This window comes from Eutrigla gurnardus (genome assembly GCF_963514095.1).
Source record: "Eutrigla gurnardus genome assembly, chromosome: 17".
Taxonomy (NCBI): Eukaryota; Metazoa; Chordata; class Actinopteri; order Perciformes; family Triglidae; genus Eutrigla; species Eutrigla gurnardus.
The window spans coordinates 22,329,888-22,344,356 of NC_139928.1; positions in this window are offsets into that span (position 1 = coordinate 22,329,888).

Sequence of the window (14,469 nt, forward strand, 5' to 3'; positions counted from 1 at the left end):
GAAAGCTCTGTCCACCAGGCTGCCTGCCTGTCTGTCTGTCTGTCTGTCTGCCTGTCTGTCTGTCTGTCTGCTTGTCTGTCTGCCTGTCTGTCTGCCTGCCTGCCTGTCTGTCTGTCTGCCGGCCTGTCTGCCTGTCTGTCTGCCTGCCTGCCTGTCTGTCTGTCTGTCTGTCTGTCTGTCTGCCTGCCTGCCTGCCTGCCTGTCTGCCTGTCTGCCTGTCTTCAGGGCAGACACTCACAAGGGGTTGTTAGTCCAAGTCAGTCTCAAGTCTTTGCATTCATGCCCAACTCGACTCTCGTGTCTTTGAGCTAGAGTCTAAGTCAAGTCTTTAGTCTTTGGTTACAAGTCTCATGTCTCTCCGTGTTGATTATTTGATTAGTTTGTCCGTCGTCTCTGTTGTAGACAGGGCTGTAAACTAACTTTTTAGTTAAGGGGACCGGTAGATGAAAGAATCTACCGGCCAAGTACATTTTTTACCGGCCAAATAATAAATTTTGCTTTTTTCGTCGATGTTTCGCCTTCTTTGTCACCTTCCTTTCCACCTATCTCCCATGTATGGTAGTGCAGATATACCGTTGAAATACGCATATTTGTTTATCTACTCTTCACATTTATTAAATGTATTGTCTCTTCCTGTTTCCCAGTGCGAGTTGAGATACACAAATATGATCGCATTTGTCAATCGCGGTATTTTATTTTGAAAATTGGCCGGATTGTCTCGTGTTTCTTTGTGTGATTTACTGCCAGAATTGACGCGTTCGCTCGCGGCACGCGCAAAAAATAGAGCAGATGCCGAAACGATCGCTTCACGGCGCGGGACGGCCACGCCTATTCGCGGCGCTCCACGTCTGGTGTGAACTACACTATCGCTTAACAGGGGCGCCGAAAGGAAGCGGGCTCCGCTACGCGCCTATTCGCGGCGCTTCCGCGGCCGGTGTGAACCAGGCGTCACTCACTGCGCCAAACTTTTAAAGAGCTGTGACGCGCACGCTACGTTGCTTCGGGGGAACTATTTTCTACAGCGGTGACGTCGGGGGAGCTACTTCAGTGTGACACACAACAAATCACCGGTTTAGCTTGACGTTTGCTACCGTCATAATTTATCAGTTTACAGCTACTACAATGTTTTGTTATATCATGCATAATTTATTGCAAGAGCACGACCATCGGGACAAATATTTACCCGCCCCAGTGGCATGTATCCCTCTAAAATTAAGTCGCCAGGAGAATATTTAAGTTGCATTTGGCGAGTGGCGACCGCTAGTTTACAGCCCTGGATGTAGATGAATGTTATTTGGTCTTCTCCCCTCTCTAGATCCTTTCTGGAGGTCGTACCAGACCTGAGAAGCAGAGGACGAGATAATAAACTAAATCAAACCAAAAAGGAACAAATCATTTGATGTTGTTTGTATGCAGAAATACTACATTTCTGATTAAAAGATGTTGGTGGACGTCCAAGACTTCCTCGACACCAAAGAAAAGACTTAAAAGCCACATTCACTCTGCCTCCATGAGTCCGTCTCGATCCTTCAATGTCTCACAAACAAACGGCGTCTTTGTAAATGAAATCAGAGTGTTTTCTGAGCTGGACGAGCCTCTTTCTGCTCCCCATCACAGCCGTCAGCTCCACTCAGCGACTCCCTTTAATCACCTCAGATATCAGTTCACACGACGGAGTTTCACTCTCCGGAGAAGACAAAGGAAACGGCGAAGTGAGAGAAGTGAGTTCGCAGGCCGGCAGCTCGGCGACGCCACACCTGAGGAATTGTGACTTTTTCCCCGAGAAAACCAGTTGTTGTTTTTTTTTCTGGTGTGAAACCGCTAAATAGATGAAAGAATCTGAATTTATTACCGTAAAATCACATTTGGTTTGACTGCTGCCAGTATCGGTTCCTCGCTTTGATTCACGACGTCCACCCTTTTGAGCCAGGATTTTTTGATATGACCGAGTGATCCCTCGTGCCGGAAACAGATCAAAGACTCAATTTTCTGCTTGTCTGATATCTCAATGTCAGAACTATTTACTGGGGAGCTTTGGTTTTGTGTTGCAGGCCGACCACCCACCGGAATAACGACGCGTGTCCGTGCTGAAGTGTGCTGCCGAGGACCGTTTACTGTTAAAAACCTTCTTCTTCACTCTGTCCTGTATTTACACACTTCTACAAGAACCCCACTCGTACATGTGCTGGTGTACAATGCCCTATTATTAACCTTTGACCCCAGTCATGAAGTTGAAGCACTCGCTGCTCCAGCGGTGATCAGCTGCGTACTCTCTCATTTATACAGCAGCAGGGTGGGTATGTATTTATTTTGTATTTATTTGAAACGTCGGGTCAAAGGAGAGGTTTTGTGCCGAGGAGCAGGAAGTTTCTCTTTCGCTGACTCATCTTCGTTATCGGCAACGGAATATGCTTTTTTATTTTTGTGTGGGTTTAAACGCTAACTTGAACTTTTAGTCCGGCTGTTATTCCACGTTGGGCTCGTGGTCGGACGGGGGTTCAAACATGTTTTGGACTTCGCAAATGCCTTTTATGTAACAACCGCAGTTCCATGTGAATTATCTTTTCTCTAAGTGTTTTTGTTGCATAAACCTAAAAATTGGATTTTGAAGGCAATTTTATTTGTATAGCACCTTTCAACAACTCATTCAAAGTGCGTTACATAAAACATTAAAAGCATTGGAGAAAAAAACATTACAGTTTTTCTCGATTGCTAAGACACATTTCTCAAAAGCTGCTCTCCTTTTCTCTAAACTGTGAACACAAAACCCAATTTTCAAGCTACATTCACAAAACCTCAGACTCTTCTTGCAAAACCAAACTTTCAACTCAAAACAGTTTAATCTGTGCCCAAAACTGAACTCTCACCTCAAAACAGTTCAATCGGTGCTCAAAACTGAACTATGTTGTCAAATCGTGCCCCGAGTCAATCATAATTAAAAACACTACAGAGCAGTCACTAAACACTACATAGAAAAATAGAAAACACAATGCTCAGGACATGAAGCGGTAGAAATAAATGTTCATTGTTCACTGTAGCCTAAATGCATGTTGCAAAACAAAAAACCTGTTTATTTAGCACTTGTACATAGTAAAAAATAAAAGTACCAAAAACAGAAATCCTGTGCATTTACACGTAGCACTTGTACAGTACAAAAACAAATAGAAACCTTGTGCATTTAGCACTTGTATACAGTAAGCCTACGTAAACATAAAGTACAAAAATATACATGGAATACTAGGCCTACAAACAATTAGACTAACCCTCCATTACAATACTACAGTACATTGGCACAGTGATTTACTGAAAGATATATTTACTTACAGTATACTGTGGTACAGTATATAGTATAGTCATACAGTAATTGCTGTCAACATTTACATACTATAATGTCAAAAAATTACCTGTTCTCTTCTCTAAATCTTGGGATTATGGTGGACACAGTGAATCTACTATTGTTTGGTTGTACCCTTTGTCCGGCCTCCCTCATGCTCATACCATGGACAAGAACATGGTCAATCACAGTAGCTCTGATTTCATCAGATATTACTGTTCTTTGTCTTCGCTGACCACCTCGACCTCCTCGACCACCTCGACCACCTCGACCACCTTGACCACCTCGAACACCTCTCACACGAACTCCTCCTCTCAGATTTCTATCCATTGTAATGCCTCACAAACCAGTGCTCTTTGAATATATGTTCCCTCACATTGTTAGCCACAAGTGTGATCAATTTTGAGTTGTTGTGTTCAACCCGTGACTTTTGTGCTTTACTTGTGTTTGACTTTTGCCACCTGTGCTCACCATTATGCAACACAGGTGCATCACAATGAAAATGTGTTGGCAAGTTGTGTCTAAACAGGTGAAAAGTGCTTATGGTTTTGCCAAAAGAGTGACTGATTCAATCAGTGGGTTCAGGCAACGGAGCAATAGGGTTTAGTGTTTTAGCAATTGAGAAAAACTGTAAAACAAGCCAATAATAAAATAACGTTTAAAATAAATAAATAAATAACAATAAAAAAATGCATGCAGGTAACGACATGAAACTGTCCATTTCGTATTTTGAATGTAGATGATTATTTTAAAAAGGCATCATGCATGAAATGAGCATAAGCATTGTACTTTAATATACTGTATTTAAATTTGCCAAACAGTGGCCACAAAAAAAAAAAAAGCTAAAACGTAGCATAGCGTAAACGTAGCATAGCGTAAAGGTAGCGTAAAGGTAGCGTAAAGGTAGCGTAAAGGTAGCGTAAAGGTAGCGTAAAGGTAGCGCGGCGGAGTCATAAATGTGTTGGGCAAGTTACTTGTGTCATGTAATCTTTAAAGCAGCACAAATAATGAGTTAAATTGCTTTATATTACTCAGCACAGCTCCATGAAAAGTATCTCCTCCACACTCAAACATCATGTTGATTTTAAATTGCATTCCTTTAAACTGCTCATTAATGAGACAAAATAATCACACTGCTGTAATGTGTCACTACTAAATGTCGGTCAAACTGTGAGGGAACCGACTCAGTAATGATATCTAATAAGCTTGTCTCCTGTTTAAAAGGACCAGATGGTCTGGCTGTCGGAGCTGCAGTGTATTTTTGTATTTCATGTCTTTTCCACTCGTGTGTTTGTGTATTTCATTTTTGTCCAGCATCTCATGTAAAGTGTCTTTGATTATCCAGAAAAGCACTATATAAGTCCAACTGAACCGAGAATGTGTTTTATCGTTTTCAAGGAGGAATATATTCCTTCTTCTTCCTTTTAAACTGAGACCTTTCCTCCACGTCTCCTCCTGATAAATGTCACATCTGTCTGACTGACGTGGATCCATCAGAGGCGGTCTGGGTTTGTTCCTGTCACGAACCGGAGCCCACCATATCCATTACCTCCACCCTCTTCAACCCATGGGGTCCTCGTGTTTTCTGAGTGAGAGGACACGGCTCCAGCATCGTCCCTCCCTGTCTCCACGGTGACCCGCTGGGACCTCTTAGGTGACTAGGGCGTCACTGGAGCCGAGGTCGAGGGGGCTTCCTCCAGCCCGGCTGCCTGGCTGCCTGCCTGCCTGCCCCTCTCTGCTCCGAGCTCCATGGGCATCGATCCCCCCCAAGCAGCGACACCGCGTCCCTGGGAAGGGTAAGCGGATCCACCTCGTTGCCTCCAACAATCATTGTGCCCCTGTAGGGACGGGTCGTGGTAAATTAATAGTGTGCTTGCAGCGACTGGATATTGTTAATGTATTTGCTATTGATGGAGTGAGATAACATGAGTAGCTTCAGCCTTACTTAACACAAAACATAAATCCTCCAAGGCCATTGAAGGAGGGGGAGCGGCTCGGCCAGTGGATTACTACAGGCGTTGAAGCGGAGTGCATCCATTTTTTTCCTTCAAATTATTTCACTGGTAAAGAGAAAAAGATACAGAAATGTGTTAGAGGACGTGGTTTCTTTTTTAAATTCTTTTTTTGCTTTCTTGGAAATTGAACAAATAGCGATGGCAACCACCATTTAGTGACAAGGAGTGGGCAGGAAGTGGCAAAAATAACCCACCAGGCCTCGCAATTTTCCACTCAAAATCAAGATGTCTTATTTTACCGACGTTTAGAAATTGAACCTCCACTGTATGATTGAAGGTTTTAGCCTTTTTGTTGCCATTATCCATACAGTGCTTAGGAAATGTGATTGAAATCGCTCCTTCATGAGACTCCTTGCTGTGGCTCAATTAACGTACTTCCTTAATTCCACTTTATATTTCTCACAGTGTGGCAGACTTGTGAAAATGGAGGATAATTTTCCACCTTGTGTGAAAAAAAACAAAAGCGGGCCACAAGAAAGTAACAGTAAAATCACAAGCTGATGGATAGAAGAAGAAGAAGAAGAAGAAGAAGAAGAAGAAGAAGAAGAAGAAGAAGATGATGAAGAAATGCACTGTAACTTCTATTTCTTTGATATTCTTGGGTTTATTTCACACCAGGACATGAACAGCCAAAAGTCCAATTATTTGTTTGAGCCACTCTTCCATCACCTAGTAAGAAGTTGATTTGTGATGCATAAAAAAACAGAGAGAAAATTGATGCAACTGTCATTGAGTCCCACCGGTTTCCACAAGCAGCCTGCAGTAACACCCACCGGCTAACCAGACACCAGACTGCTTTTCCTGCACGAACAAATCGAGCAAACACAAAACCCCAGAGCAGCGTCTTTGATACGCGTTGGCCTCGAGGCAGCAGCTGGACGGGGAAGCGTGGACGGCAGCATGTGCAGTATGAAGAGGAGATGGTATCACCAGCAAGTATATGTGCTTATACAATAATCCAAAAATGTGAGTACGCAAGAGAAGGTGATTTTTGTCAGTTTCTCAAAAGCAACCAACACCGGCTGAACACTATGGGACGATATATCAAAATATTAATATATTGTGATACTCCCTGCTGCGATACATTATTGATACACTGGTGCCAAATATCGACATTATAATTCTCATATTTTTTTAGATTTGTATTAAAATGGGACTAAGGGACTAAGCCTGGTATTTTTCTCCTTCAGATACACAGATATCGTGATACATATCGTAGATGATTACTTGCAATATATCGTGTATTGCAGAATTGCCATATTGTGATATTATCGTTATTGTAGGCAATATATCGTGATGTAATTGTGTTGTGGGCAACATATCGTGATATTATTGTATCGTGGGCAACATATCGTGATATTATTGTATCGTGGGCAACATATCGTGATATTATTGAATTGCAGGCAACATATCGTGATATTATCGTATTGTGGGCAACATATCGCGATATTATTGTATCAGGCAACATCGTGATATTATCATATCGCGGGCAACATATCGTGATATTATCGTGGATTTTTCGTTGGTTGTATTGGGAGTGAAAATGTACTGTATAACTCTCTGTTCCTTGAACGTCACCCACCCTCGGCCGATTCCCCCGCCCAGCGCCCAAGTAACCCACTTTCTGTGAAGGACGGCGAAAGGGACACAAGGCTGAGGGGAGGACGCTGAATGTTATCCAATCAAACGTAATGGTTTAAAGTGATCGTAGGAGTTTTGTGTTGTGTTTGACTTTTGTGGCCTGTAAGAATGTCAAAGCTTTTCCAGCTCTGCGGGATGTCAGTCAATCATGATGGTAGATAGAAAAATGTATGGCGAGTTAGTTCAAGGGAGCAGGTGGTGGCACGGTTAGATGTAACAAGTGCGTGAACGTCTTCAGAGGTGAGGGGGCTAAAGCTGGTAAGACCATCCGAGTTGAGAGTTGGGGGAGATGTCTTCTGGGAGGGAATAGGCGTAAATGATGAGCTGATGTCATTTACTTTCTTGGTAAAGTAAGTTGCAAAGTCATCGGCAGTAAGGAAGGAAGGGGGCGGAGGGGTAGGAGGGGTGAGGAGGGAAGAGAACATGGAGAAGAGTTTCCTGGGGTTGGAGGCAGAAGAGTTGATCTTTGCCAGGTAGAAGGCAGATTTAGCTGCCGAAACAGTTGAGGTGAAGTCAGAGAGGAGGAGGTGGTAGTGAGCAAGGTCCTCGTGCTGTCCCGATTTCTTCCATTTTCTCTCTGACGCTCGCAACAATGATCTGTTGGTTCGCAGAGGTTCAGACAGCCAGGGAGGGGGGGGAGATGATCGCGCCGGTCGTGCGATTGGGGGACAGAGAGTGTCCAAAGAAGAGGCGAGTGAGGACATCAGGATAGAGGAGGCTTCCTCAGTAGGCATTAAGGAGAACTGTTCCGAGGATGGGAGCGAGGAGATAACAGTTGAGGAGAGAGCGGAGGGAGTGAGGGATTTCAGGTTGCGGCGGCTGGTGACCATTCGAGGCGTAGAGGGGAGGGATGTGGTGGGCTTCATGGGGAGGGAGAAAGTCACAAAGTGGTGGTCGGACACGGTGAGCGGGGTAACAGAGATTGCCGAGATGCCACAGGATCTTGTGAAGACAAGGTCAAGTTGGTTCCCGGCCCGGTGAGTTGGTGGAGAGGGGGAGAGCGTAAGGTCAAATGCGGAAAAGAAGTCGATGAATTCAGATGAGTGTAGCTTTCCCAAGTGGATGTTGAAGTCACCGAGGACGACGAGCGGTGTGCCATCATCAGGGGAGCAGCTCAGGAGGGCATCCATCTCATCCAAAAAGTCACCAAGAGGACCGGGTGGGCGATAGATCACTATGATGTTGAGTTTGAAAGGAATGGTGACAGCGACGGCGTGAAATTCAAGCGTAGATCGGGGTAGGTGGTCGAGAGGAAGGACCTGGTAGGACCATGTGGGTGAGATGAGGAGCCCAGTTCCTCCTCCTCGCCCTGTTCGTCTTGGGGAGTGTGAAAACGAGTAGGCAGTTGAAAGGGCAGCTGGAGTGGCAGTGTTTTCCGGGGTGATCCAGGTCTCTGTGAGGGCCAGGAAGTGGAGAGACTGCAGGGAGGCATAGGCTGAGATGGTGTCCGCCTTCTTGACTGCAGACTGGCAGTTCCACAGCCCCCCTAGTACTTCAAGTTCCTTACCGGTGGAGATTGGTGGGTAGCAGAGATTGGATGGGTTACAGCCTCGAATGAAGGGACTTCGGTAAAATCTTCTCCAGTGCGATGTCCTGACTGGGATAAGACACATGGCTGCGGGGGGGGGGGGGGGGGGGGTTGAGATGTTATACCTACCTCAATGGGCTTCCTCGATGGACTCCCACAGATAGACTCCCTGTGTCTTTGTTCAGCTGTCTTCGTTCTGATGGCCCGACGCTGCAGCTGACGCTGTAGTGACAGCCTTTTAAGTGCTCAATTTACCGCAAGTACTGACTGGGGCTCCTCCTTCCCTCTAATCAAGTCTATTCACTACAGGTGAGCTGGCTCAAACAAGCTGATTGCTCACTTACCATAGACAGCTTCACAAGAAGTTCAACAACAAGCTATCAATACTAGACTAAATGTTACCACTAGCTTTACACACACAATGCCTAAACCCAAATCTACAATTAGTTTCTGACTTACCAACAAGAGACAAAGCAGCTTCCTTCCTTTCTCCAGACCAAATGTGGTTTGAAGAGAACTACTGCTGTCCTTTAAGTTCTGACTGGGGCTCCTCCTTCCCTCTAATCAAGTCTATTCACTACAGGTGAGCTGGCTCAAACAAGCTGATTGCTCACTTACCATAGACAGCTTCACAAGAAGTTCAACAACAAGCTATCAATACTAGACTAAATGTTACCACTAGCTTTACACACACAATGCCTAAACCCAAATCTACAATTAGTTTCTGACTTACCAACAAGAGACAAAGCAGCTTCCTTCCTTTCTCCAGACCAAATGTGGTTTGAAGAGAACTACTGCTGTCCTTTAAGTTCTGACTGGGGCTCCTCCTTCCCTCTAATCAAGTCTATTCACTACAGGTGAGCTGGCTCAAACAAGCTGATTGCTCACTTACCATAGACAGCTTCACAAGAAGTTCAACAACAAGCTATCAATACTAGACTAAATGTTACCACTAGCTTTACACACACAATGCCTAAACCCAAATCTACAATTAGTTTCTGACTTACCAACAAGAGACAAAGCAGCTTCCTTCCTTTCTCCAGACCAAATGTGGTTTGAAGAGAACTACTGCTGTCCTTTAAGTTCTGACTGGGGCTCCTCCTTCCCTCTAATCAAGTCTATTCACTACAGGTGAGCTGGCTCAAACAAGCTGATTGCTCACTTACCATAGACAGCTTCACAAGAAGTTCAACAACAAGCTATCAATACTAGACTAAATGTTACCACTAGCTTTACACACACAATGCCTAAACCCAAATCTACAATTAGTTTCTGACTTACCAACAAGAGACAAAGCAGCTTCCTTCCTTTCTCCAGACCAAATGTGGTTTGAAGAGAACTACTGCTGTCCTTTAAGTTCTGACTGGGGCTCCTCCTTCCCTCTAATCAAGTCTATTCACTACAGGTGAGCTGGCTCAAACAAGCTGATTGCTCACTTACCATAGACAGCTTCACAAGAAGTTCAACAACAAGCTATCAATACTAGACTAAATGTTACCACTAGCTTTACACACACAATGCCTAAACCCAAATCTACAATTAGTTTCTGACTTACCAACAAGAGACAAAGCAGCTTCCTTCCTTTCTCCAGACCAAATGTGGTTTGAAGAGAACTACTGCTGTCCTTTAAGTTCTGACTGGGGCTCCTCCTTCCCTCTAATCAAGTCTATTCACTACAGGTGAGCTGGCTCAAACAAGCTGATTGCTCACTTACCATAGACAGCTTCACAAGAAGTTCAACAACAAGCTATCAATACTAGACTAAATGTTACCACTAGCTTTACACACACAATGCCTAAACCCAAATCTACAATTAGTTTCTGACTTACCAACAAGAGACAAAGCAGCTTCCTTCCTTTCTCCAGACCAAATGTGGTTTGAAGAGAACTACTGCTGTCCTTTAAGTTCTGACTGGGGCTCCTCCTTCCCTCTAATCAAGTCTATTCACTACAGGTGAGCTGGCTCAAACAAGCTGATTGCTCACTTACCATAGACAGCTTCACAAGAAGTTCAACAACAAGCTATCAATACTAGACTAAATGTTACCACTAGCTTTACACACACAATGCCTAAACCCAAATCTACAATTAGTTTCTGACTTACCAACAAGAGACAAAGCAGCTTCCTTCCTTTCTCCAGACCAAATGTGATCTCTTCTCTCCTGTATCTCTTCTTTCATTCCTCTCTAAAACCTTGGAACGTGCTGCCTACAACCAACTGTCATCCTATCTCTTGCGGAAGAACCTCCTAGACCCTAACCAATCAGGATTCAGGACTGCCCACTCCACTGAGACGGCCCTCCTCACTGTGACCGAGTCCCTGCGAGACGCCAAAACATCATCCAACTCCTCCGTTCTCATTCTCCTTGACCTATCTGCTGCATTCGACACAGTCGACCACCAAATTCTCCTCTCCACTCTGGCTGAACTTGGCATAACCGACTCTGCTCTCACCTGGTTTACATCATACCTGACAAACCGCACCTTTCAGGTCACATGGAATGGCTCTATGTCCAAACCCTGCTCTCTGGACACGGGCGTCCCTCAAGGCTCAGTATTAGGACCGCTTCTGTTCTCACTATACACCAGATCACTAGGTTCTGTTATCACATCGCATGGATTCTCCTACCATTGCTACGCTGATGACACCCAGCTGTTCCTCTCTTTTCCCCCGTCCTCTGACGCTCACATTGCAACTCGCATCTCGGACTGTCTGGCTGACATCTCTGTCTGGACAACTGCACATCACCTCAAGCTTAACCTGAATAAAACCGAACTCCTCTTCATCCCAGGGAAAGACTGCCCTCACATGGACCTGTCGGTCACTGTTGAGGGCATCACAGTATTTCCTTCCTCAACTGCGAGGAACCTGGGTGTAATCCTCGATGACCAACTATCCTGCACCCCCAACATCACTGCTGTGGCCCGATCCTGCAGATTTGCCCTCTACAATATCCGCAGGATTCGGACCTTCCTCACAAAGGATGCAACGCAGCTCTTGGTCCAAGCACTGGTCATCTCCCGCCTTGACTACTGCAACTCTCTCCTGGCCGGACTCCCGGCCTATGCGATTAAACCATTGCAGCGTATCCAGAACGCTGCAGCACGCCTTATCTTCAATCTACCCAAATTCTCCCACGTGACCCCCCTCCTCCGTGACCTCCACTGGCTCCCTGTTGCAGCACGCATCCAATTCAAGACGATGACACTGGCCTTCAGGGCCATCAATGGAACGGCACCTGCCTACCTTCAAACACTGGTCAAACCTCATGCCCCGAAGCGAGCACTCCGCTCCTCTACTTCAGCTGGCCGGCTGGTACCACCATCGCTGAAATCAAACAAATGTCGCTCAGCAAAGTCCAGACTCTTCTCTGTTCTGGTGCCTCAGTGGTGGAACGAACTCCCGACCAATGTCAGGACAGCAGAGTCATTTGCCATCTTCCGAAAAAGGCTCAAGACTCACCTGTTCAGACTTCACCTCGACTCTACATAGCATGACCCACTAACACCCTCCCTCGACCCCCCCCCCCCCCCGCAAAAAAAAAAAAAAAAAAAAAAAAAAAAAAAACTCGGATCGTAGCACTGTTACTCTTGAAGTACTACTTTACTCAGATGAGGACCTAGCACTTGTTCTATTTTTAGCTCTTACTGCATCGGCAATGATACGTCGTGGTTTCTTTGTTTCCTTCTTTTGACAAATGTACTTATTGTAAGTCGCTTTGGACAAAAGCGTCTGCTAAATGACCTAAATGTAAATGTAAATGTTAGTTTAAATGTGTCTGTATAGCTCACCCCAGGATTAGGAAACAGAAATGCAGGTTCTCAGGTTCACGTACCAAATTGTACCCACATCATCCGAGATTTCGGCTGACTTCGGCGTCGGTGGAGAACGTGGAGAAGGAGGCATTTTATGTAAATGAGCCATTCTATGATTGCAGGAAGACACATATCAAACTTTATCACACTAGCTGGTTTGTTCCGGACGGAAGTCCAATGCCAAAACAATCTTTTTTCCAGGAAAAGAAACTCTCAGAACTCTCAGAAAAGCTCTTTTTTTCAAGAAACCTTGAAATGACTATCGTTTTATATCACTTCACAAAAAAAACGACAACCAGGAACATTTGTTGCTGAGATCACTGCCATCATTTGTTTGTTTAGTAAATCATGTTTTGTGACATTAACGACAGTTTAGTGTAACGTTTTTCTCACAATGATTATGCATCATTGATTGTTAAAGCTGTGTGACTTTCATTACAACAAGATGCAATTTACATCAAACGTGTTAATTTGGTATTTATTATATGGGTTAGGGTTAGGGTTAGATGATAGTTACTTTATATATGTACAAATATATGTTTCTTTTCTTTTCTTTTGTTTGTTGTATTCTAAACAACTTTAAAAGACAAGTACATTTTCTTGAATAAGTCAATTGACTCCTTTATTGTCACATTTATTTTCAAACATACAGAAAATTTGATTTTTATTTTATTATTTTAAAAGAAATCTGACAAAATTTACGTTTTTTTTTCATATATATATATATACACACACACACACACACACATACCTCTTTAACAGTGCTGTTGCTTATGAATCTGTTCACATCTCGGAGAACGGACAGAATGTTCCACTTCACTGCACACAGAAAATCAGTCTCTCTCATAATAGCTCTGGGCAATTTCAGACCACACCGAATGACAAGGGAATCAATTTTCCTGGTTAGGCTATAGATGGATTTTTTTTCTCCGCCCCGGTCTTTTCATAAGAAAATAACTGAGATATGTTATATGAATTATTAAGAAATCCTCAGCAGTGTTACATACCGAGTGTAACACCCTTCTTCCTCAAACCTAATGAATATCGTTATCATTATACACTCGGGAGAGCATTCTAGAAATTTGAAGAGGCTGATCTTGCTTTACATTTCAGAAAGAAAAAAAAATGAGCACAGAGAGCACATCTCGCAACACGTCCGTGTGCACTGAATATTAAATATGGAATGGATGTCCTGTAATCCAACACAAGTTCACAGTGAACTTGGCTCCGGTGGATGGAGAGGAGGTGGAGAGGAGGCGGCGAGGAGACGGCGAGGAGACGGCGAGGAGACGGATCCAGCCTGACCTCATGTGGACGAAACTGAACAAAGCAGTTATGGAGTATGAGCTGGTGGCAAGTATGTGTACATCCTTTTTTGTGGACACTTATACTTTCATAAATCCATTTTTGTTGGGGTTTATGTTGCCTTCAAACAAAAAGTTTGCCAACCAATTAAATATTCACCCTGTACTGACCAAATAATATTCTTACATAGTCAATATATTCATAGGCAAAGGTGGCATTTAATTAAATACAATTGTCTTTTACTTTAGTAATTCCCATTCCCTGTTACTTTACAGTATACAGTTTACAGCATTAGCGTCAGCAGCATTATTTCCCACATTCTGGTGCATTCTAACATGATTTTAGAAGATGTCTCTTCCGTCTCTAATGTCTCTTGTTCCTAGAAATGATAATGATAATTAAATAGGCCTATCATTGTTAAACTGACATTTTTTATAATGCCTTTGCAATAGTAGTTATACAACTGACTACAGAATAAAAACAAGCTTTTGCACAGTGTATAGTGGCATACACTCATGATAGACTGAATATTAATCTCAGAGTGCATTGTTAATTTACACAAAACGCTAAATAACCATAACCCTAACCCCAACCATAACCCCAATCCTAACCCTAACCCCAAGTAATAATTATATGAATTATTATTATTATTATTATTATAAATAAAGTAATAATCATAATAATTATTAGTATTAATAAAGTAACAACAATAATATAATACTAATAATGATAAAGGCCTATAACCATTGTTAACAGTCAACTAGTTGCGTCACTCACTTTGCCTGAGTTTGGGACTAAATATATTTTAGTAGTCCAAAGTATTTAATATAA